Here is a 22,085-nt window from a genome sequence, read left to right on the forward strand (position 1 = left end):
TTTGGTTGCAGTGTTACAAATATAACTATACAAATTTATGTTAACAACTTTAAAGTGTTTTATAACAAGTGAAGTTTAACAATTTGTGTATTTGCTCAATGTTGTCTAACTACAACAACTGCTTAATGTACAGTGTTACTAGATTTTAGTGCTAAATTATTTGTACAAAATGTTTGTGCTAGCACTCAATATATATATAATATCAACTTACACTCAACACAAGTTCAATCGCGCGCCCTTATAAGGCCCAACGTTTTTGAAATTTAGTCATCTAACTTTTTTTTATTCTTCTCGCGGTCAGACTTTGGTTCAGACCGCGCTCGTAGTCATGCGTTTATTCCATGTAATTGCACTGCTAATATCTTTGGTTTACTTTTCATTCTTTTTTAACTGGCCTTAACTAATGTAATTTTTTTTCCCGCGGGCCGCTAGCTGACCCGCCACCACCTACTCGACAATCCGACAAGCAGACGCTCCGGGGACAGTTTTTCGCAGTAGCTTTCAGAGCGACCCTGCGTCCAGTTCCGCGCGTCCACGCTGCCGAAATAGTTGCAAGTCAACGATTCAGAAGACTGGTGAGCAATATCGAGGAAAACCACATCTGCGGCTGATAGTGAAAGATCACAGTGAATATGCCGTACAGATCTTTCTTTTCCGAAGTCTTGCCGTGGGTAATATGGGGCATGAGGTCGGAAGTTAGAGAGTTATGTCAGTTCTCTTTGGTGAATGAATGCTATGAAACGTCCCAAATTAAAGGTTACTTTAAAGAGCATATGACTGCCTCAAATTCTGCAATATCTACTCCATCATAATTTATAATGGCTGCGAGTACTGTACCAGGTGCAGCATTATTTGCTAATTCTGACAGTGTAGACGAGTACAGTTGAGCCTCCTCATAACGAATCCGAAGGGGCCCCGCGATCTCTTCATCATAGCCATTGCTGTGTTATGTCCTTGACCAACACGACTGTCGCATGCGAGCACGCTTACGTGTCGCCGTTCGGAATGCGGCTAAAGAGGGCACGCGGAGGAGCACGCAAGTATCCCTTCTGGCTGGCTCCCCTGCAAGACGAACGAGCCCGCTGGTTACAACACTTCACTGCATGACAGCAGTGTCTTGGCAAGAATAGACAAGACAGACTGAAGGCTAGCGGACAACCATTTGAAAAGGGCGCTGAAGTGCTTCGTAGACAAAAAGATCTCAGCTTTTCTCTAGCTCCTTCACACTTTGGGTAAAGGCTTTAGTGATTGCTCCATTGTTGCTGTGGGTTGTAGACAGCGCTACACGCCAGCCCTTCGATTATCGGACCGCGCTTCTTCGCTAGCGATACGAGTAGTTTTTGCGCTTCCATTTTCCAGCCCCTGTCTCTAATTTTTGCGACCACACCGCGAAAATGGACACTATACTCTGCATGGCACCTCAGGAGCACTGCGCGCTCCCAGCGGACCGTGTGCAGCAAGAAGGGAAGGTTTCCACCTTTTGCGCTGCGCCCGACGGTGCGGATTGTGGCAGCTTCGAAGGGGCAATAGTAATTCCTTCGTTATATCCATTCCATCGTTATAAACCGTTCTATTATGACGAGGTTTGACTGTACAGCTATGCTGAAATCAGGGCGATGATGTATAACATTGCATTTCTCTTGAACTCAACAAATTTTCTGACCTACCTGAATCATCTCAAAAGGAATGCAGTGGAATATATATATGTCTCTGCATATCAGTATCAATCCCATACTCAAGCGATTAGCCAGGTTACAGAGAAAGGTTTTCAAAGTATAATTAACCCTTGTATATGAACATCACACATCATAACAAAAGTGTATGCCTCACTCCAAATTCCGGCAATCATGCATGCATTTTGTCATTAAGGTATCAAAGAAGTAACTGTAAACATGTTGCAAAATATCTGCGATAACAGCAATGCTGTTACAATGCTTCAGAAAAGCAGGAGAATACTAGTCAGGCACAGCCTCTCTAATATTATTCATTACAATCCTACAGCCCTACATTGGGAGAAACGAGGAATCGAAATCAACGGGGACTATAGACCTTTTCAAAAAGAGTTCCATGAGCGCCGTCATAGTGGGCACTGGGCTGTGCTCGTAGCACAAGAAAGAGTTGGGGATGAAGCTCCCCCGTGTTCTCCGCACAGCCCAGAAAACCAGTTTTCCCGGGGGTTGTGAAAAGGTCACAGTTGGATACAACTTAAGTCTACGGTGAAGTTCCACCCACATTCAGGATTGCCTAACAGGATTCCTCCATGACAAAAAGTAGACTGAGCTAAAAGCTTTTCTTGTTACCTAAACAAGAAGCTAATCACGAGACAAAGTTACAAGCTCAAGAAGTTTTACACCTATAGTTTGTTAAATACAGTAAAACTTTACAGAGCTGATTCTGTTCATTTTGTTCACCTAATGAGGGATTTCCTGGCACGTAAAAAGCATTTTTTTTATCGGTATGGAGACACTGGAAATAGCACACAATACAATACATGCCCAAGTAATCACAGGAGACATAAATCATGGCAGAAATTAGCAGATGAATAAGAGAGGGCTTGTTGAGCGCATACAGCAGACACTCCCACGTGATGAACAGCAGCTTGCTGATAAAACCCAAAAATAAAATTATTTAACTAATGCATTCTGGCAGAGCTTACCTATGAGCTGAGTCTTGCCATCTAACAAAGAAATCTAGAATGGCAACTGGACAGTGCAACAGATGGCAGTAAAGTAATTCATTGTGTGTTAACAGTGCATCAAGAACAGAACGGAAAGGCTGTGTTCTGTCCCGTCCTTGATACGCTGGTGACACACAATGAATACGAACCAACTTGCCAAAATTTCAGCTTTACTCAATAGGAAAAGTAATCAATAAGTGTAATGTTAATGGGCAGGAGGAGAGCAGCATGGACTAGAGAAAAGATGCGAAGATGAAAATATTGTTACTAAATTTAAGGAAAAGAATTGGAGCTTGGCAGGTCATGTGATGTGTACAACAAATAACAGTGGGAGAAACAGAACAGATTGCAAGAATGGGTAAATGTAGTCACTGCCAGCATTAGAATATGCAGAGCCATGAGATAATGAAATTCACTGGTAGCAAGTGACTGCGGTTGGTACAAACCAAGGGTAACAGCAGAACATTGGAAGAGACCTTTGTCCTGCAGTCAACTTAATCCAGCTGATGATGATATCACACAACTGCTACAGGTTAAGCTCAGCCAGAAGCATCTCAGTGTCCACTGACATTCCAGCAGCCTCAAGGCAATTCATGATTCAGCAAAATAGATCAGTGGCTGGCTTGTACAGTGAGCACATTTCCTTACATGCATCAGTTTGACAGAGAGCAGGCCAAGGCAGTAAGCAATGCTGCTTTGAGATTTCACCTTCAGATCTCAAAAGTAAGGCAGTGTGCAATGAAAAAGCAGTGCTGTAGCTGCATTGTTAATTCCAGTACTCTGAGGGCTAGCTTATAAACCAAAGAAGTCTTCGTACTCTCTTCACAGAGCGCATGAGAAAACCTTAAACACCGAAGAAAGTTCTGTATTATTCTCGCAGCACCTGTACAGAGTATGACATAATGAATGATAATGCAAACCAGTAGCAAGAAATATAAAACTTGGTAAATTAGGATCACAGTAAAAACTAAACATTAGGGCCAACTGGGAATCGCAGTTGGATCCAAACTGAACCAGTGGAGATCCAATTGGACCAAATTGGATTCAACAGGACATATCAATGCCATTGGTTCGTCCAGTTGGATTATCCAACTGGCTATTCAAATTGGTTCTAAGATTCCAATTGGTGTCCCGTTGCCCAGTTGGATAATCCAAATGGGAGAGAACACCAAATTTTGGAATTTTATGAACCAACCAGGATTTCCAAAACCATTTGCATAAATCGAACATGTTAAGATTCCAGTTGGACATACAAGTTAATTGGTTCCTGAGATTCCAAGTAGTATACCAGTAAACAAAAAAAAGAACTGAGTGTAATTAGAAAACTGAAAACATTAACCAGTTTAACTGGCTTATGGAACAATTCTCAGTTGGTTCCAGCTGTGTATTTGGAAGCAATTGCAAGCTCCAACTGGAATTGCAAGTGAGCCAACTGGAATGTCCAATTGGGTCTTAATTCCAATTGGTTCCAGATGCACAAATGGAAAGTCAAGCCAATGACTGCCTTGACTGGGACCTGCATGTTACTCTCTGCTAATACAGAACAGCAAACTAATTTGGTTTCTATAAAAAAGATATAAGCAGCTTTATCTGCTGCAACTGTTTGCATAATTTCCACCACCTCACGAGCATGAATAAAAAATAACTAAAATAAATAACTAAAAGGCCACCTTGTGCTGAAAACACGTTATCAGGTCTCTGCGAAGTGCTTCATATTAAAACGTTGATTTGAAGGTTGGAAATGAAGGGAGCACTTTTCACATGTGCTTTGTGAAAAAAGAAGGGTGGGCTTCATAAGGTGAACTTTACTGCTCAAGCTGCATGTGCTCTGACATAAGGCTGAAGATATGTTTAGGGGGAATCTCCCAAGGTGGAGTAGGTTTGTAGTAAGGGAGTAATTACTCATTGACGTCCACCCGAGCATAGCCATACGGCTACAAAGAAAAGTTATACAGCCTCCGCAGAAACTTCGTAGAAAAATTTGTCCTGGTCCGGGTTTTGAACCCGAGACCTTTGCATTATCACAGCAGTTGCTCTACCAACCAAGCTGACTAGAAGGGCTAGGATATGGTAGGGAGAGAGCAAAGTGATCAATAATTTTTAATGAAATGGTTAGTTCAATCCTCCAAGGCAAGGAATCCAGGGCGTTTTCTGAGCAGGGATGGAGGGGTGGGGGCTAGTTATTTCATTATTGAGTCCAAGTTTTATTTATTGACATATTAAATTTTATATTTCTTGCTTATATTTTTCTTTATTATTTTGCACTGTTCAAAGGTGCATTTGTGAATGTATATAAAAATGTAAACTTAAATTTAAATGGGTAGCTTTATAAAGATGTACAAATGAGGAGTGATCGGCTGCACTGAGAAAGTTCACACACAGTCTGTTTAAATTCTGCTAACCTTGCTCATCAACAGGCGTCACGCAATCAAGGACTTTTGTTGGGACATGATTAGTTTAGGCTACTTTAATGAAATGCTTTACAACTGGCTACAAAGCAAACTAGATCAACTTGTAGACCGAGGTGGTGGTAGGGGGGTTGACCACCCCCCTTGCTCCCCCTGTTCCGGGTTCCCTGCCCTAAGATGGAGTAGGTTTGTAATAAGAGAGTAATTATACTCACTGGCATCCACCCATGCCATGCTAGCCGTCCCGGTTAACTCAGTGACTGCTCCGGTGAGGTGGTGGTCCCAGGTTCGAACTCCAGACCAGGATGAATTTTCTTCAACTACTAAGTTTTTGTGGAAACTGTACAACTTTCCTTTGTAGCTCCATACCAATGCGCTTGGGCGGATGTGAATGAGTAATTGCTCTCATAAAACAGGTCCGTTTCACAGCACAAGCCAGTGGAGGCATGGAATGAAGACCCCACCCACAATCCTCAAAAACCATTCCCCTGATTTTGATCATTAAAGTTTACCTACCTACTCTCTTATTATAAGGCTGAAGTTACCATGCAAACAAAGCTGCTGCAGTCTTTCTGCTGATTGATGGTTACGGCTTCGTGCACTTTCACAGAGAAAACAGATTCAATTCAATTCAATTCATTTATTTTCGTTGGAGCTCTCGGGCAAAAAGCTGCTCGGGGCAGCTTGACGAGGCCCAAGAGACCGTTACAAGGTAGAGCAGTGCCGACATATGATTAAAATATAACAAACCTTACCTCATATGCCACGTAGTACAAGCTGCAAATCATTTGATAGAGCTCATTGACCCACAAATTGACATGCTTCTAAATATAGCATGGACATTCTAGAATGTCACAACAGGCAAACCATCATTTGAAACAATAAATAGAAACCCAAGGCAACCAAATCCTCCTTTCTCCCTGCTACATTCAAGTGTTGTAGCAATGTTTGATAAGAATGTTACTGTAACATTTTTTTCTGTGAAAAATACAGCGTGATGAGGCCAACATTTAGAAGAGACTTCCAAATGGAAATTGAACACCAGCTGAAAATACATTGCAAACATATGAAGAAAGTGCACAGGTTGAAAGCCGAACTTACAGCTGTGATTTGTTAAGCAAATGAACCACCTGACAAACCAAAAAGCATGGGCAAAACACGTGTGAACACAGCGCAACACAGCAGTCATAGCTGCACAACCACCAATCACAAACGCTAACTCCTTCATGGGTAAGAAAAGCATTGGAACAATAACATATTGCTGATTGCAAATGTTTCAGCGTATGGCAGGCATTTACAAACATCAAATCTAAGTGAACCAAAGCTAGATGCCCTCCTTCTGAGGCTGCTTTTGTGCTGAAAATTGATTGCCAAAGTGTTCTTATAGCACTCAGCAGCTCTGCAATGCTTGCTGCACAGGTCATCCAGTTAATATGGTCCAGGTCATTGAAAGTTGATGGACAAGCACCGGTGACATGGATTATGAGCAAAATGATAATGAACCTTGATGTTTGTGTCTAAACAATGGGCAGAGTGTTGAAAGAGAGCTTCAACATGTTTTCAAATATCAAAACACTCATGGTTTGACAGACATACAAAAGAAAGGGAAAGAAGGTTGTGTTTGCTGTTGCTGGTGGCATGTGAAGAGAACATGGAAGCTCATGCTTTTTGAAAAAGATTCTCTCCATAGACTATTGTTTCAACACAACAAGCTCTTGTGATCTTGCCTGGAGGTCCTAGCATGCCATTTCAGCCTGTGTACCTGCTGCTACTCTCCTCTGCGTTTTTTTTTTATGATGTCACCACTGCAGCACCTACACACTGCTGGCCACACTGATGTTGTTTACGTGCCAGGTGATGTTAGAGCCCCTGTATGTAGCTTATTAGATGCATTTTCGAAAGCCATTCAGTTCTTATTTGAGTACCTTTTCGACTTTACAGGAATGCTGCAGTTCACCCAGCAAAACAAAACTGCTGCAGAGAGGCCAGCACAAGGGTTGCATGCACATAATGAGAAAAACATGGAAATGAAGCAATGCCTGCCATCCATGGTACACAATACCCCGACTGCAAGCTATGATCAAGATGGGAGGAGCATAATTTCTATGAAAACTTGCGTGCTGCGTCCGAAGAACCATAGACACATCTTACTGCAAAAACTTCAAGCTGTTTATTCTCAGTGAAAACATATCATGAATATAATGCATTAGTTATGGTGCACCCTGTATGCTGAAACGGACTCCTACTTTCTGAAAACATGAGATCATGGAATACAAAGGTATGTTTAAATTTTCATAATTAATGATCAAAGATTACGCTTTCTTGTGTTATGTAAAGTTTACATTGCATTGCTTTTGCCTATTGCAGCACTTCCATTGTGCCATTACACTGGAGCCTCTTGACTTCTATTTATAAAATAAGTATATCTTGTTTTTTTTTTTTGCATCCCCTTGCAACACTTTGAGACTGTGGGAGTTGTCAGCAAGTCATGTGGTAGCAAACTCACAGGATTGACGGTATTGCATTATTACGCAAGCATAACTTTTGAAGTGTTTCGTTGCAAAGTATTGTTACTGGAACGGCCTACTGAAAGCATTCAGCATGGTGGTCACTGAGGGTTACTGTGCACATGCCAAAATGCCTGTGTACTATTACAGCTACCAGAACTCGTGGTGCATTTAATGACATGCTGGCTAAGGAGTACTGGACACTAGACTGCTCATTTAGAGTAAACAGTTTTCAAATGTGTGCTCAGTGTCACCCTGGTTCGTTGCAGCTGTGTTTTCTATATTTTGTTTTTGTTCTTTCAAACATTCGACTTTTGGGGATTTCAGATTATCTTTACCTTGTGTTCTCGCTGGTGTTGAGGCTTAGTTATTGTAGCACAAGCACTCCACTCTACTTCTTTTCAGTGTAGTTTAATATTTGAAGGGCACATCATGAAGAATAAAACTTCTACTTGAGTAACCCACATGTGTTTAAGTTCACTGGTTCTATAGAAACTAAGTTGAGACAACCCAGTAGTTTTGCTCTCACTAAAAGTTCTAGGAGAGGCTCATTAAAATAACCAAATGACCAACATGAACTACATGTTATTGTTTGTGCAATAAAAAAACAGTTTTGAAATTGTTGTTAAGAGCTGTCAATGTAGGAATGACCTAAGAGTGCTTTGTGTTCTACGTAGCTCTTCTTTGAGGCAGGATCAATTCGCCTACATCTCCAGCCTGATACCACCAAAATACCAATGCTTTGGTGAACTTACAAGCTTAATTTCTTCCTGTCACACTGAGAAAATTTGTTTCTTTTGGAAGCATGAAACCTGTACTGATTCTGAACAGCTCAAGTTGGGGTGTAGTGAATTTCATTATCATCAATATTAAGGTTACATTCACTTCAGAACAGTGGGCTCTGCCAGTGATCTCTGGTTATCACTGTCTTGCACCAGCTGCTTGCCACACTATGCTAAGAAATGCACGATTCCTTTCTCACGAACTTACGATCAGATCTCCTGCAGCATTTTCCTTCCTTTGAAATTCATTTTGGTGTGATGCGATGGGTACCAGATTTTCCCTGGCCTGGTGCTTGGCTTGTTTGGGGAGAAATGCTTGGGATATTGGCCTCTGACCCACCTTGAGTAGACAAAATTACTTTAAGCCTTAATGCTCTATGGCCACACATGCCTTTGCACCATTAAAATCCATCAACAAATTCATTTTGTTGCGCTAAGAGACCATTCCTTCTCTGAACCGCACGCACTGCCCAGGTCCATTTTCTTCTCTAAAGTTCTGTTACAATATTGTTACATTAGGCGGTGTATGCACTGATATGCACATAAGCAAGGAAGAAGGAGAACCTCGTGAATTTGTGAAGAAGCCCTGTCTTCTGTGTCCGCTCTCTGCAATCCCAAGCGGAACTACCCTGTAACAATATTGACAACTCAGGTTGGTTTGGAATCCGTGTTATCACAGTACCGTGTTACCACTATAATTTTCATCTCCATGGCCCGCTGCTCTTCAGAAATTTCAGTGCTCTTCGTTAGCCACCAAGTTTCAAGATTAGGCTTTTTTTTTTTGAGCAACATCATTTAGCTGCTTCAAAACACTAGATTGCCCACCCGGTTCACTAGCAGGAATTCTTAATCTCCTGGTAATTTCTTTCTTTTGGTAAAGCTGTGCAAACTCTAGTTGGCTTACATAGTGTGTTTCCCTTACCACTTCCAATGTTCCTCTACACGAGAATGCCCACCGTCAGTTCTTCATCTCCTGGTAACTTCTTTCTAGTCTACCTCTGAGGACTCTACTTGGCTTACATGGTGCTCCCTTGCCACTTCCAATGCTCCTCGACTTACTTCTTTGTCTCAAGCCTCAAGCAGCCACTGCAATTCATCCTTTTAAATACTTAACAGCACCATCAACAAATCTAAGGTCACTTGCTGTTTGTCTTCTACTGCATATATTTTACTTATGCATGCTCGCTTTCCTTGTTGCTGTTTTTAGGTTTCATCCATGAGTTTGTGTTTGCTCGATACTGGCCATGGTATATTTTCTTGCGTTGCTTACCTTTGAATTATTGGCTAGGTTTGGTAGTTCTACTACTTCCGTGTTCTCTGTGAGGTTTGAGAGCTCCACACTTTGTTGTTTCTTTATAAGCATACACATACATACATACACATAATCTTTATTTCTCTAAAAGAGAAAAAGGCCCTTGGGCAAAAAGCTACTTCATCTTTATTCTCCAGGTTGTGAGCATTTGGTCTAGCTACCTTCTGTTGTCTTGATAAGTGGATAAGTGTTTTAATGTTTGTATATATATACCTTTCGTACTTCAATAAAAACCAGTTGATAGTCAGCGATTGTTTGTGTCACTCTTTTGTGTCACGTCCTGTACTTGTTGCGCTGTCAGCAAAATCATGAATACTTACCAACTCGGCCCAGTTTCCGCCTTGCTGTACCTTCCCTAATATTTTTCACTTTTCCACTTCATGATTATCATGGTAAGTTCACCATTAAAACCCACACCACATTCTCCCACATGTGGCAGACCTCTGTAAGAGAATGTGTGCCCATTCCTTAACCCTTCATATGCTTCACCAGTACTCCTAACTGCTGTGATATCCCATATAATGGCTGATATCTCCATAAATAGTACAGCTGCACCATTCTTAGCACCCTACACAGCGTCATAGTTCTGGTCATGATTTGCTCCACGACTGCTGAAGATAATCAAACATGAATTTAACCCTTATTTATGACCAGAAGCACTATTTAACAAGGAAAAGTTGTGGAACTTGAGGCATTATTTGAAAAAAAAAGAAAACATTTGTAGCTCTGGCATGGTATAAACAAGAGCACCTGAAGAAAGCAAAGTTAAAGCTTTCTGGGGCAGTCAGTTATTTGTGGTTTTCTGTTTAATCTGTACAGTATTCACCCACATCACAATGGCCACCATTCGTTGTTTGGGGAACATGGCTAAAGGCCACTGCACGTGTCGAGTCGGCTTATCCACATCAGCCCGTTTGCACCGCTGAAACTAGGTACGTGCTCGACAACAGAATGTCACCTGTGATGTCATATGAATACCCTGATTCTACTGTATACCCAATTAAAAAAAAAATCAAAGGGTCCAATTGGAAAATTTCCAGTTGAAACCAACAGGTTCTGTGTTTTCCAATTGTGTTTTTGCCACCCACTGGGCTCAACCAATTGAGCCCGATTGGTGCTTCCAATGAGAAACAATTTCTCACTCAACCAGACCAAATAGATCACCAATTGAACTCAAATCGCATACCCATTGGGCCCAAATTATTTGAAATGGCCAGACCCCCTCCCTAAATTAAAGTTCAATTTGGAACCAGTTGACTTTTCTTCTAGGACTACTGGAAAGTATCTGCAAACATTTCTATGAGGGAATTAAAATTATAATTAAATTATGAAAATCAAGCGAGACCAACAAGCTTGTATCACATACCCTCAAGCTCGGACACTATCATAACTTCTCAACATATATCAACAGAACGCACTTCTGGAGTCACTTATATCACAAAATTTTGAGACCTTCTTGCTGGAGCCTGCTACGCTTGTTTATTATGCAATGATGTCTTATTTATTGTTCGAAGTGTCTAAAGATACGTCTGACGGACCTAGTTAATTCTCATTAGAGGTTACGTGTGCGTCACTGAAGGCCCATGGCTACAGCCACATACAAACTATTGCCGGTTATCATAGAGGAAGGAAAATTCTGGAAAGGCCTTTCGTATTCCCAATGCATTGGCTAAAGTGTGGTGGAAGTGACATCAGAATTTAGGCGTAAAAAGTTGGGCCACTACCTATGTTGTCATTGTTACTATGAAAACTCTGGCCACTAGCAACGGTGTACGGCGTCATTGTTGCTAAGGCTCCGATGTGTTTATCGGCAGCTGTGGATGGGCTTTCAGCACGGTGTGTTCAGCCTTGTGTGTTTTACATTCCTCATGTTACGCATGCATCCAGGATTGTTCGAAAAAGCGGCGAATAACCATAGATTTGATATTGGTTTGTCAAACTTGGTGTAGTGCTGCAAAGCGATCAGTGCATTGAAATGAATCTCTCAAAAAGGAAGCACTCCTGAATCGTGCTTCGACACGAGAAGAGGCGATGATTACTGTAGTAGACTTTTGTACCTCGTCAAACAGCACAAAAACATGAAGCCGCTCTTGGCAATTCTAACCTGCGTTCCAAAAGCTATATGGCATACCGTAGTCCCGAGGAGTACGGTGCTCTGCACCAAGTGGCATGTGATATTGTCTTTCTCGGCCTGACATCAGAAAAGGTCCACCACACCTGTGTTTCGGTCTGTGTGTAGCTGTGTGTTTGCTGGGAGGGGGATGCAAGTGGTGTAGGAGGATTTCAGCGAGCGGTGCGGTTATCTTCTTTCAAGAAACACTTAAACAAGCGTTGGCAGGGTTTGTGCTCATACCATGGCTGCTGGCATCGGCTCACAATGGTGCATTTCATCCTGATCTTTCACAGCTGATTTTTGTGTTGATATTTTATGCTACGGACGTACGCGTGTCATGTCTGATTAATAAAAAGTAACAAAATGTGTCGTTTACAATGCCGGTATGCGATATGCTGAGGTTTTGGTTGACAAGAATAGATTCGCTCCCAGGTGCACATATGAAAGCAATCACCTTTGAAATCTGCGTTGAGCCCTACAGCTACACTGCAATGCAAATTTTAAAAATACGTGCTTCTGCTGCAGTACATTTTAAACAAGACCGTCATGAAAATCTAACTTCGGGCACTATGTCCCAATAGCTTCCAGCTCATCATCATCATCATCAGCCTGACAATGCCCACTGCAGGGCAAAGGCCTCTCTCATGTCTCTCCAATTAACCCTGTCCTTCACCAGTTGTGGCCACTGTATTTCCGCAAATTGCTTAATCTCATCCGCCCATCTAACTTCCTGCCGGCCCCTGCTACGCTTGCCTTCTCTTAGAATCCACTCCATTACCCTTAAGGACCAGCGGTTATCTTGCCTTCGCATTACATGCCCTGCCCAAGCCCACTTCTTCCTCTTGATTTCAACTAGGATATCATTAACCCGCGTTTGTTCTCTCACCCACTCCGCCCGCTTCCGATCTCTTAACGTTACACCTATCATTTTTCTTTCCATAGCTCACTGCGTTGTCCTTAGCTCAAGCTGAACCCTCTTTGTTAGCTTTTACGTTTCTGCCCCATAGGTGAGTACCAGTAAGGTACAACTGTTGTATACTTTTCTCTTGAGGGATATTGCTAAACTGCCATTCATGACCTGAGAGAACCTGCCATATGTGCTGCACCCCATTCTTATTCTTCTAGTTATTTCCCTCTCATAATATGGATCAGCGGTCACTACCTGCCCTAAACAGACGTATTCTGTTACTACTTCCAGCACCTCGCTACCTAAATTGCAAATTGCTGTTCCCTTGCTAGACTCTTGGGCATTACTTTGATTTTCTGCATGTTAATCTTTAGCCCCACCGTTCTGCTCTGCCTGTCTAATTCATTGATCATGCTTTGCAGTTCATGTCCTGAGTGACTTAGCAAGGCAATGTCATCACCGAATCGCAGATTACTTAGGCGTTTTCCATTAACTCTTATCCCCAACAGTTCCCATTTCAGGCCCCGGAATACCTCCAGTAAACAAGCGGTGAATAGCATTGGCAAGATCCTGTCTCCCTGCCTGACACCTTTCCTTATTGGAGTTTTATTGCTGACTTTATGGAGAACTTTATGGATTTTATGGAGCTGTGCAATCGTTATAAATATCTTCCAATATTTTCATATAACTCTCTTCTACACCCTGATTCCGCAATACCTGCATGACTGCTGAGGTTTCTACTGAGTCGAATGCTTTCTCGTAATCAATGAACACTATATACAGGGGCTGGTTATATTCTGCCCATTTCTCTATCACCTGATTGATAGCGTGAATATGGTCCATTGTCGAGTATCCTCTACAAAAGCCTGCCTGACCATTTGGCTGACTGAAGTCCAAGGTTGTCCTGACCCTATTAGCGATTACCTTAGTAATTACCTTGTAGGCAACAGACAATAAACTGATCGGTCTGTAATTCTTCAAATCCTTGACATCTCTTTTCTTATCAATTAAGATAATTTTAGCGTTTTTCCAAGCTCTGTTGGTACGCTCGAGGTCACAAGGCGTTGCGTATACAGGGTGGCTAGTTTTTCGAGCACAATCTCTCCTCCATCCTTGAACAAATCTCCTGTTATCTGATCCTCACCAGCTGCTTTCCCCTTTTGCATTGTTCCTAAGGCTTTCTTTACTTCCTCCTTCGTTACAGGCGGTATGCCCCATTGCTGTGCTCGACTGCCTCTCTCAGTACCATTTTGATTGCATTCGCTACTGTATAGATTTGTGCAGAACTCTTTGGCTGCTTTAACTATCTTATCTATATTGCTAATGACATTGCCCTCTTTGTCTCTTATCACATACATCTGATTTTTCCCCTATGCCTAGTTTTCTCTTCACTGCTTTTAGGCTACCTCCGCTCTTTAGAGCATGCTCGATTTTCTCCATGTTAAACTTCCTGATGTCGGCTACCTCGAGCTTATTTATTAACTTCAATAGCTCTGATTTTCTATTCTTTCTGTGGACTTAGACATCCTCATGCTTTAGCGTTTCTTAATCAGATGTTTAGTCTCCTGAGACAGCTTGCCAGTATCCTGTCGAACCATCCTACGGCCTACTTTTACAGCGCACTCCGTAACGTTAGCTGCGAGATTATCATTCATTGTTTCAACATTACGGTCATCTTCTTCAGTTAAAGCACAAAATCTTTCTGCAGCAAAATCCTGAATTCCTCTACTTTCCCCCTTAATGCTAACTCGTTAATAGACTTCCGCTTCACTAATTTCCTCAATTCCCTTTTCAAATCTAAGCTAATACGAGACCTTACCATTCTGTGGTCGCTACAACGGACCTATCTGAGGACCTCCACATCCTCTACGATGCCAGGGTGAGCGCACAGTATGAAGTCTATTTCATTTTTAGTCTCACCATTATTGGGGCTCTTCCACGTCCACTTCCTGTTGGCTCGTTTGCGGAAGAAGGTATTCATAATCCGTATTCTCCCCTGCTATTCCTAGAACCTAAGCCATAGTCACCTACCGCCTGGTCTCCAGCTTGCTTCTTGCCTACCTTCGCATTGAAGTGGCCCATCAGTACAGTGTACTGTGATTTTACTTTGGTCATTGCCGATTCCACATCTTCAGACGCTTTCAACAATCTGGTCCTCATGGTAGGCGTGTAGGCCTGCACCACCTTCAGCTTGTACCTCTTATTAAGCCTAATTACTATAGCTGCCACCCTCTCGTTAAGACTATAAAACTCCTCTATGTTGCCAGCTATATCCTGACTGATGAGGAATCCCACACCTAGTTCTCGTCTCTTTGCTATTCCCCGATAGCATAGTACGTGCCTGCCCTTTAGTACTGTATATGTCTCATCTTTCTTCCTAACCTCATTAAGCCCTATGACATCCTATTTAATACCCGCTAATTCCTCCAACAGCACTGCTAAACTAGCCTCAATGCATAAGGTTCTTGTGTTAAACATTGCCAGGTTCAGTTTCCAATGGCGACTTGTCCAGAGCCAGTGACTCTTAGCACCCTCTGCTGCATCAGAGGTCTGACCACCACCCCGGACAGCTTCTCCGCAGCCACTGGGGACTGAGGGTTAATTGGGTTGTTCATAGAAGGTTGTGGCCAATATACACCAGGGTGGCCAAATCCTGCTCTGGTGAGGAAGTGCGATGTCGGTTCTATTCACCGAGATCAGGCCGTATCCTAGGCCTGTTCGTACAGTTCCATCGACACATGGAGTGTCTTCTTTCTAAAAAAGAAACCCGGTGGAGAATTGCGAACACCGGAGACCTGGAGGGGGGGGTAGCCCTATGCCTTGCTAGTGCTAAGCCTCAGCGCGAGGCCCAGAGACCGCGCTCACCTAGCTCACCTAGTACATTTGTTGGCATAAAATCTCTAAGCACAAGGTACTTGTGCAACCTTTGTAGAACACAGCATGTGTAACGGCCTTTATTGACAGTTGAGAAGGCCGGTTAGAGTGGGCAAGGAGAGGTCCGGTCCCAGAACAGTTGACGCCCTCGTCTCGTGCCAAGCGTCGGCTCTGCTGCTTCAGCTGCCGATCGTCGTCTTCTCGTCTCGTGCGTCGCATCGGTTCTGCTGCTCCGACTGCTGATCATCTTCCTCTTTACATGTCTTTCTGAGCCTTGTGTAACGAAGGACATCTTGGGATAGCGCTGCTAAACCTACATGGCTACTCATGCATCTTCAACATGCACAAGGTATATCCAAGCTAGCTTAATGTTCCCTTAGTTCCAAGCATGGTTCTGCTGGCTATAGCCTAATGAGTGTGGTCAACATATATAGTGTGCACAGGTCTTGGTCTTTGCATTGCATTGGTTGTTTAATATTGTCAATGGCCAAAGTAATTCATTAACACCATAAATGCGTTTTGGTCAACAACATTTATTAAGCCTCTCTCAACAAACATATGCAGCCAGTGAACACATATAGGGTGTATTGCTACACTAGCAATATGTCACTGTAAACACTGTCCCCCCACGTGAAAGCAGAACAAATGTTTCAAATAAAAAAGTGTTAAGTGTGAATGTTAATTGTTAACTGTCATCTGCGGATATTCTAGTCCTACAGCAAAGTGTGCACATAAAAGTGGCCTGTATACATTATATAACTGCCAGAACAAAATTTGCTAACATCTGCAAATCCGGATGCCATGCTACTAACACAGCATAAAAATCAAGCCCATGTGTATCATGCAGAGAGGGCATAAATAAGCAGTGTGCATTCATGCTATGAAACTAAATGATACTACGGAGTGAAAACTATGTACACAAAAATGTGCCAGAAGGCATGTACATAAACGCATTACTCTACACAAAACTAGGGTGGGGAAGGGAGAGCACGCATCCAATGCTCTGACAGAACAAACTTGCTACCACCTGTACACAGGATACCCTGCTACTAGTGGAAGATGGAAACCAAGCCCATGTCTACATAGAAAAGAAAACAATGAGCACCGAGATAAAATATGTAAAAGTGTACAGACATGACCAAAGCAGTACAATGCACGTGCCTGGTTATATTTATCTCAACTACTTGAAATGCTGCACAATACTTTTAAAGAAAGATAAATGCTTCTTCACTGGCTGTGATGGCACAGAGGCATTCAGCTGCTTGGCATAAGTTGCAAGCATTATCCTAGCAGTTGCATTCACACTGCAGTGGTGGTCACAAAATGCAAAAATGTCCATATGCTGCCCAGATGGGTAACATCAATCTATGAGGGGTGTTCAGTGTGGCATCTCTTGCAACTACAGCATATCAGGACATGAACTCAACCAAAAAAAAAGACTAATCCTAATTATATCTGGTTATACATCTGTGCATGAACCAATTCATGCATGATCGCAATAAGTCCTTGGTAGAAAGAGGGCAGGTAGATGGGTTTCTTGATAACAAAAACTTCTTTTCCAGCTTCAGAATGAAAGTGATCCTGGCATGTTTAAACTCAAGCGGTATCTCCCCTTCCCGCAAGTGTACAAAGGAGGGGGAGCCTCAGGGTGCTTGCCAGCATTTCAACAAAAGGACTTGTCTTCGTCTGGGCAAAGGCAAGCCCACTTGTCGAAACTTGGCCAACAACCCTGAGGCTCTTTCCTCCCTTGTTCACTTTGTGATGATCACAATAAGTCAGTGGTGCCATGCTGGCTGAAAAGAATGTACCACTGTTCTTCAAGCATTCTCTACCACAATACACAAAGCACATATGCAAACATACGAAGGAAATGTGTAATGTAACAGCAACATGTGCAAATTACGTACGGTACCAATCATCACATTTCTATGAAGAATCAGAATAATTTGAAGACAGCCAGATAAAGAATTTATTTGAAAAACTTACTGCGGAACCAGCCTGGAGATTTATAAAAAAAAAAAAACACACGTACTGTCCGCAGCAAAAGTTTGCGGGATCTCCAGCCTGCGGCGGAGCAACGCAAAACTGCATTCCCGCACCCATCGGCCGCGATGACGCCCGATGACGAGGCTCACAGCACTTGTGCTCCGACTCCTCGCGCGAGCCTAAGTAGGACTGGCTGCGAACGTCCACAGCGCCTTCCGTGAGTCTGATAAGCGCGTCACGGGGAAGCAAGCGTCAAGGCATGCTTGATAGCGAGGAAAAGATAGGCATGCGCAAAGCGTGCTTCACACTCAATTTTCGTGAGCAGTGACAACATGCTTGGAGGCGGCAGATGGCACTGGAATGCAGTTTTGCGCCGCTCCGCCACGCAGATCCCGCAAATATATACACAATTCTATAACTGAGTAAGCTCTCGAGAAACCGACATCCACCTCCTAAAAGTCGCGTACGCGACTTGCAGCGTGAAACACAGCAGCTGGCGTACGTGTGACACTCCACTGCCAAAGTCACAGCCTTTTCAAACCCATCGTGATGCGCGACTACGCACTACGCTTTCAGAAGTTTCGCTTTCATGTTTTCATGAGAAGCAGCGTTCGGCCAGCCAACGAACCAGCTCGGCGGGGAACAAGGGGGCGAGGAGAGAAAACCGAGGAGCAGAGGCGACCCAACTTCCGGTTGCGAGGGCGCTTCGCAAAAAGCGACGTCACATCCTCTCCTTGGTTATTTCCTTTCAGCGCCCGTCGTGCTTCTTGCTATGCTACGTACTTTTGAGGCACTGCAAAAGTAAGTTATATCTATATCGCGCTTTTGTACATATCCCACAAATGGCACAGGTTGGCCTCCTCACGCCCGGTCGCGCGCGGCGAGCGCCGCTGTTTATTGCATGCAAGCGACTGCGGCAGGCGACGCGACGTACGCTCGGTGTCTTCGCTTCGCACTCAATAATTAAGTCTCGTAATCTGTCACCTCGATCTGCTCGTAGGTTAAGCAATCTATCTGAAGTATTTCGCTGAAGCGCAGGGATAGATACTGGGGATCGCCTGCCTGTGCCCATCACAGCACGCATCTAATCGTGCAAAATTAACACGTCCGCCCGAACGTAATCCATAAGAAATGCTAGTTCTTCAATAACGCAAACAGCGCAGATAGGATGTTAATCACGACAAAATTTTTAGTCCACCTCACAACCGTGGCAAAAGGCATGTCGAATCTATTCGTGCCGATACGGCGGCGACGACCAGTGAGCACCGCAGTCGCTCGCCCATGCAAGCGGCGGCGGCGGCAGCTCGCGACGTGTGTACGTACGTACGCCAACAGAGATGTGTTTCGCTCGGTGCCTTAGCACTCCGGCTTTCTAAACAGTCTCGTAATCTGTCACCTAGTTCTGCTCGTATTTTAGGCAAGCTGTCAGCAGCATTTCCGTACCCGGCACTATATATATACACACTTATCTCGCCCTGCAGATCACCCATCCGTAATACGTAAGAAATGTCATGCTAGCTCTTCATTATAGGCAAATCAAATGTTCATCTTTCACATTTTTAACTTCTGCTTCACAGCCTTGAAACAATCAGTAGTGTTTCGAATTTAACTGACCCCAACGCGTTAGCACAGCGGCGATGGCCAGGCCGGCACGCCTGCCGAGGCGAAGACGTGCTCCACTCCACCGCAATACACGGGGGAGGAGCAGCAAAGCCGTGAGATGCCGGAAGCGTGTACGAGCCACTCCCGGACAAACAGCAACGTTTTTGGGGGGAAGACGACGACAGTCCCCAATTCGCAGCTTAAAAAAGATGTCAAAGAGTGGACACATTCAGTTTAAACCACTGCCCCACGCCGCACATGCATTTGAACCACTGATGCGGCGTGCACTCGACTTCGACTGGAGGACAGAGGCTCGCGGCAAGGAAACCAGCCTCCAAGTTAACGAAGCGGACTTCGGCACACGTCCAAGCACATGTGTCCAATGCTGGCATGGAAACAGCCACGAGTAATTTTGCAGCGCGCGCGGGAACCAAACGACGTGCTGCAAACGGTGCAACCGGAAGACACGCGTGTAGATTATAAAGTTTATTTGCTAGCTCTCGAAGTGCGCGCACCGAACGCCAATATACCCCATTCCGAGCAGTGAGTAAACGTTCCTGATCCAAAGGTATACCATGCTTGTAGATGGCAATCCAAACGAGCGCGATGAGAACAAAATCGAGCGAGAATCTAATGGTTGGACTTCAAAAAACACGTCATATCCGTCCGACGAACTTGTGAAAAAAATTATCCGTGTCCACGTGCGACATACCTTTAGCTGCACTTTAAAAGAACGTAGTCGGGAATAAAATGAACGTGGTACGTCTGACGTAAGTCTTGGTCAAAAGTCTTGAGGCCAAAGGCTTTTCGCTTCAGCCGCATAACAGAGCCATTACGGCACTATTAAAGACCGAAGGACCTTGAAATGCTAGCAGAAGGTTTCTTCTGGATGTAGAGAAGCTTCCTGCTTGGCTTGTGTTTTGAATTGATCCGCTACGCGGAGCATTCTAAGGACATTCATTTCGCTGCAGGTGAACGCTGTAGCCTTGGGACTTTTGATCAAGACTGTGCCTTTAGCCACAGCCTTTATTCTTATTTAATAACACCCGCTGTGATAGTGGAAATGATGAAACGATCAGAAGATTAAGCTACTACTCTCTCTTTTACAAGAACCTAATTCGTTCACTGTTCTGTTTTAATAGACAACTGGATATATGCAAATCTCAGTGAAGGACATATCATTGGCTTCCTTGGATTTCCTAATTGGATCGCCTAATTGAAACTGTCTAGAGCTTCCAAATGGAACCCAGGAAACCAATTGGGAGCTCTACTAAGAGCTCAGCTTGCAAGTGGCTTTCTGGATTCCACTTGGAAGCTCCATTTGGGTGATCCATTGGGAGCGCCCGAACCAACTGGAACCTCACGAGGCAGTTGGGTAATCCAGTTGGCAATGCAGAGCCAACTGGAATGCCCAGGTGGAACTAGGGAAACCAAATGAACTAACCAATTGGTTTCATGAGCTCTGGTTCCCATTGGAACCAACTGGAGAGGGAAGAGGGAGAGACTTTAATGAATACATGACAGGTCTGCCTGGTTGTTAGCCCAGAGTGCTACTCCAACTTGTATGCCCAATTAAACCCATTGGCTCTTTTCTTTTTCTTTTTTTTACTGGTATAGTGGTGAAGTACCTCCTCGACGCAGAGATGTTCATTTGCCTCCTCATTTTTGCAAAATCGCGTATCTGTAACTGGACTACGCCACCGCAGTGGCTTAGTTGTGCTCGGCTGCTGCCCTGAAAGACGCGTGCTCGATCCCTGCTGCGGCGGACGCATTTCGATGAAGGCGAAATTCTAGGGGCCCGTGTACTGTGCAATGTCAGTGCACGTTGAAGAACCCCAGGCGGTCGAAACTATCCAGAGGCCTCCACTACGGTGTCCCTCATAGCCTAGAGTCGCTTTGGGACGTTAAACCCCATAAATGAAATCTTTACTGTTTTGGGGAAGTAAAATGCCTCTTCAAGAGACGAGCTGTTCAATGGACCATGTGGCGATAAAGGCCGGTCTTCCTCCCCTCCCTGCCTAGCCTCTGCTGTAGGCAGTGCGCGACCGTACGGAGTTTTCGTTCCCATGAAGGACGTGAGAGCGTCGTGTGGGTTCGGGACCTTCTATTTGGAGAACAAGCCTAGCGGAGAAGCTGGCTTAACAGATTTACGCAAATGATCAATTGGAACTGCTGTGTACCTTCTTTGACTGTATCAAACTGTATGACAAACAGCTATGCTAGCATCATGGCTAGCATAGTTCCAGTGTGGCTGAAATGTTTTGGCAGCTTATCAGGCATTTTGCAATGAAGTGCTGATGTATATGCATTTTTCTGCTCAGTGCATCTGTGATAGTTTTTTCGTGTGTGTGTTTCGCCACTTGTGCAGGATGTGTTCCAGTGAAGTTAATGCTCCTGCTCACTGCGCGGATCAAGTGGCGAGTTTCATATGGCCCAACAGACAATAAATGCTGGATGTGGCCTTCATGTCATATTTTCTTTACCACTTTAACCTTGTGTGATTTCCATGCCAAGCTGCAGAGGTATACGCCACCATATTTGCTTTCAGCTCACTGGCCTGCTGTGCTGTGCAAACTTTTATTTTGGCCGCCCATCATCAGTGGACCTCGTGGGAGCTGCTGCTGGGAGCTGCTGCTGCATACAAGCATTCACTTCTGCCAGCATCTAATACACCACAAATCAGTTATGCGGGAAACAGCTCAGCAGCGTTTGCACATGGTTGCTGGCTTTCTGACGAGTACCGTCAAAAACCAGTGACAATGGGCAAGAGCTAAAGATGCGGTTAAGCCCACCATTATGACTGCCATCGCTACCCGCAACATGGTGCTAACGCTGTAAGAACGTTAAAGCTGTATGTTACCTGAAATACAATTATCACGCTAAATTTAACATTGTGCAAACATTATCTCCTTATTGT

General features: G+C 43.9%; 1 protein-coding gene and 1 long non-coding RNA gene across 5 annotated transcripts in view; one reads left to right on the top strand and one right to left on the bottom strand.

Moving 5' to 3' along the window:
• The window catches only part of LOC149350121 (uncharacterized), a 602,760-nt gene that overhangs the window by 373,365 nt on the left and 207,310 nt on the right, over positions 1-22,085 (bottom strand). The gene's annotated exons all lie outside the window — the stretch shown is intronic.
• Positions 281-21,632, top strand: LOC149350136 (uncharacterized). Of its 3 annotated transcripts, none has more exons than XR_016290235.1 (6): positions 281-343; positions 433-575; positions 7,027-7,363; positions 7,453-9,026; positions 10,506-10,618; positions 21,537-21,632. It is a non-coding gene; the product is annotated as an uncharacterized LOC149350136 (long non-coding RNA). The 3 variants fall into 3 exon arrangements; XR_016290236.1 differs by having other exon boundaries at positions 283-575; positions 7,453-7,505; positions 8,894-9,026; XR_016290234.1 differs by having other exon boundaries at positions 283-575.

This window comes from Amblyomma mixtum, chromosome 3 (assembly GCF_055824585.1).
Source record: "Amblyomma mixtum isolate Tamu chromosome 3, ASM5582458v1, whole genome shotgun sequence".
In the NCBI taxonomy this organism is placed as follows: Eukaryota; Metazoa; Arthropoda; class Arachnida; order Ixodida; family Ixodidae; genus Amblyomma; species Amblyomma mixtum.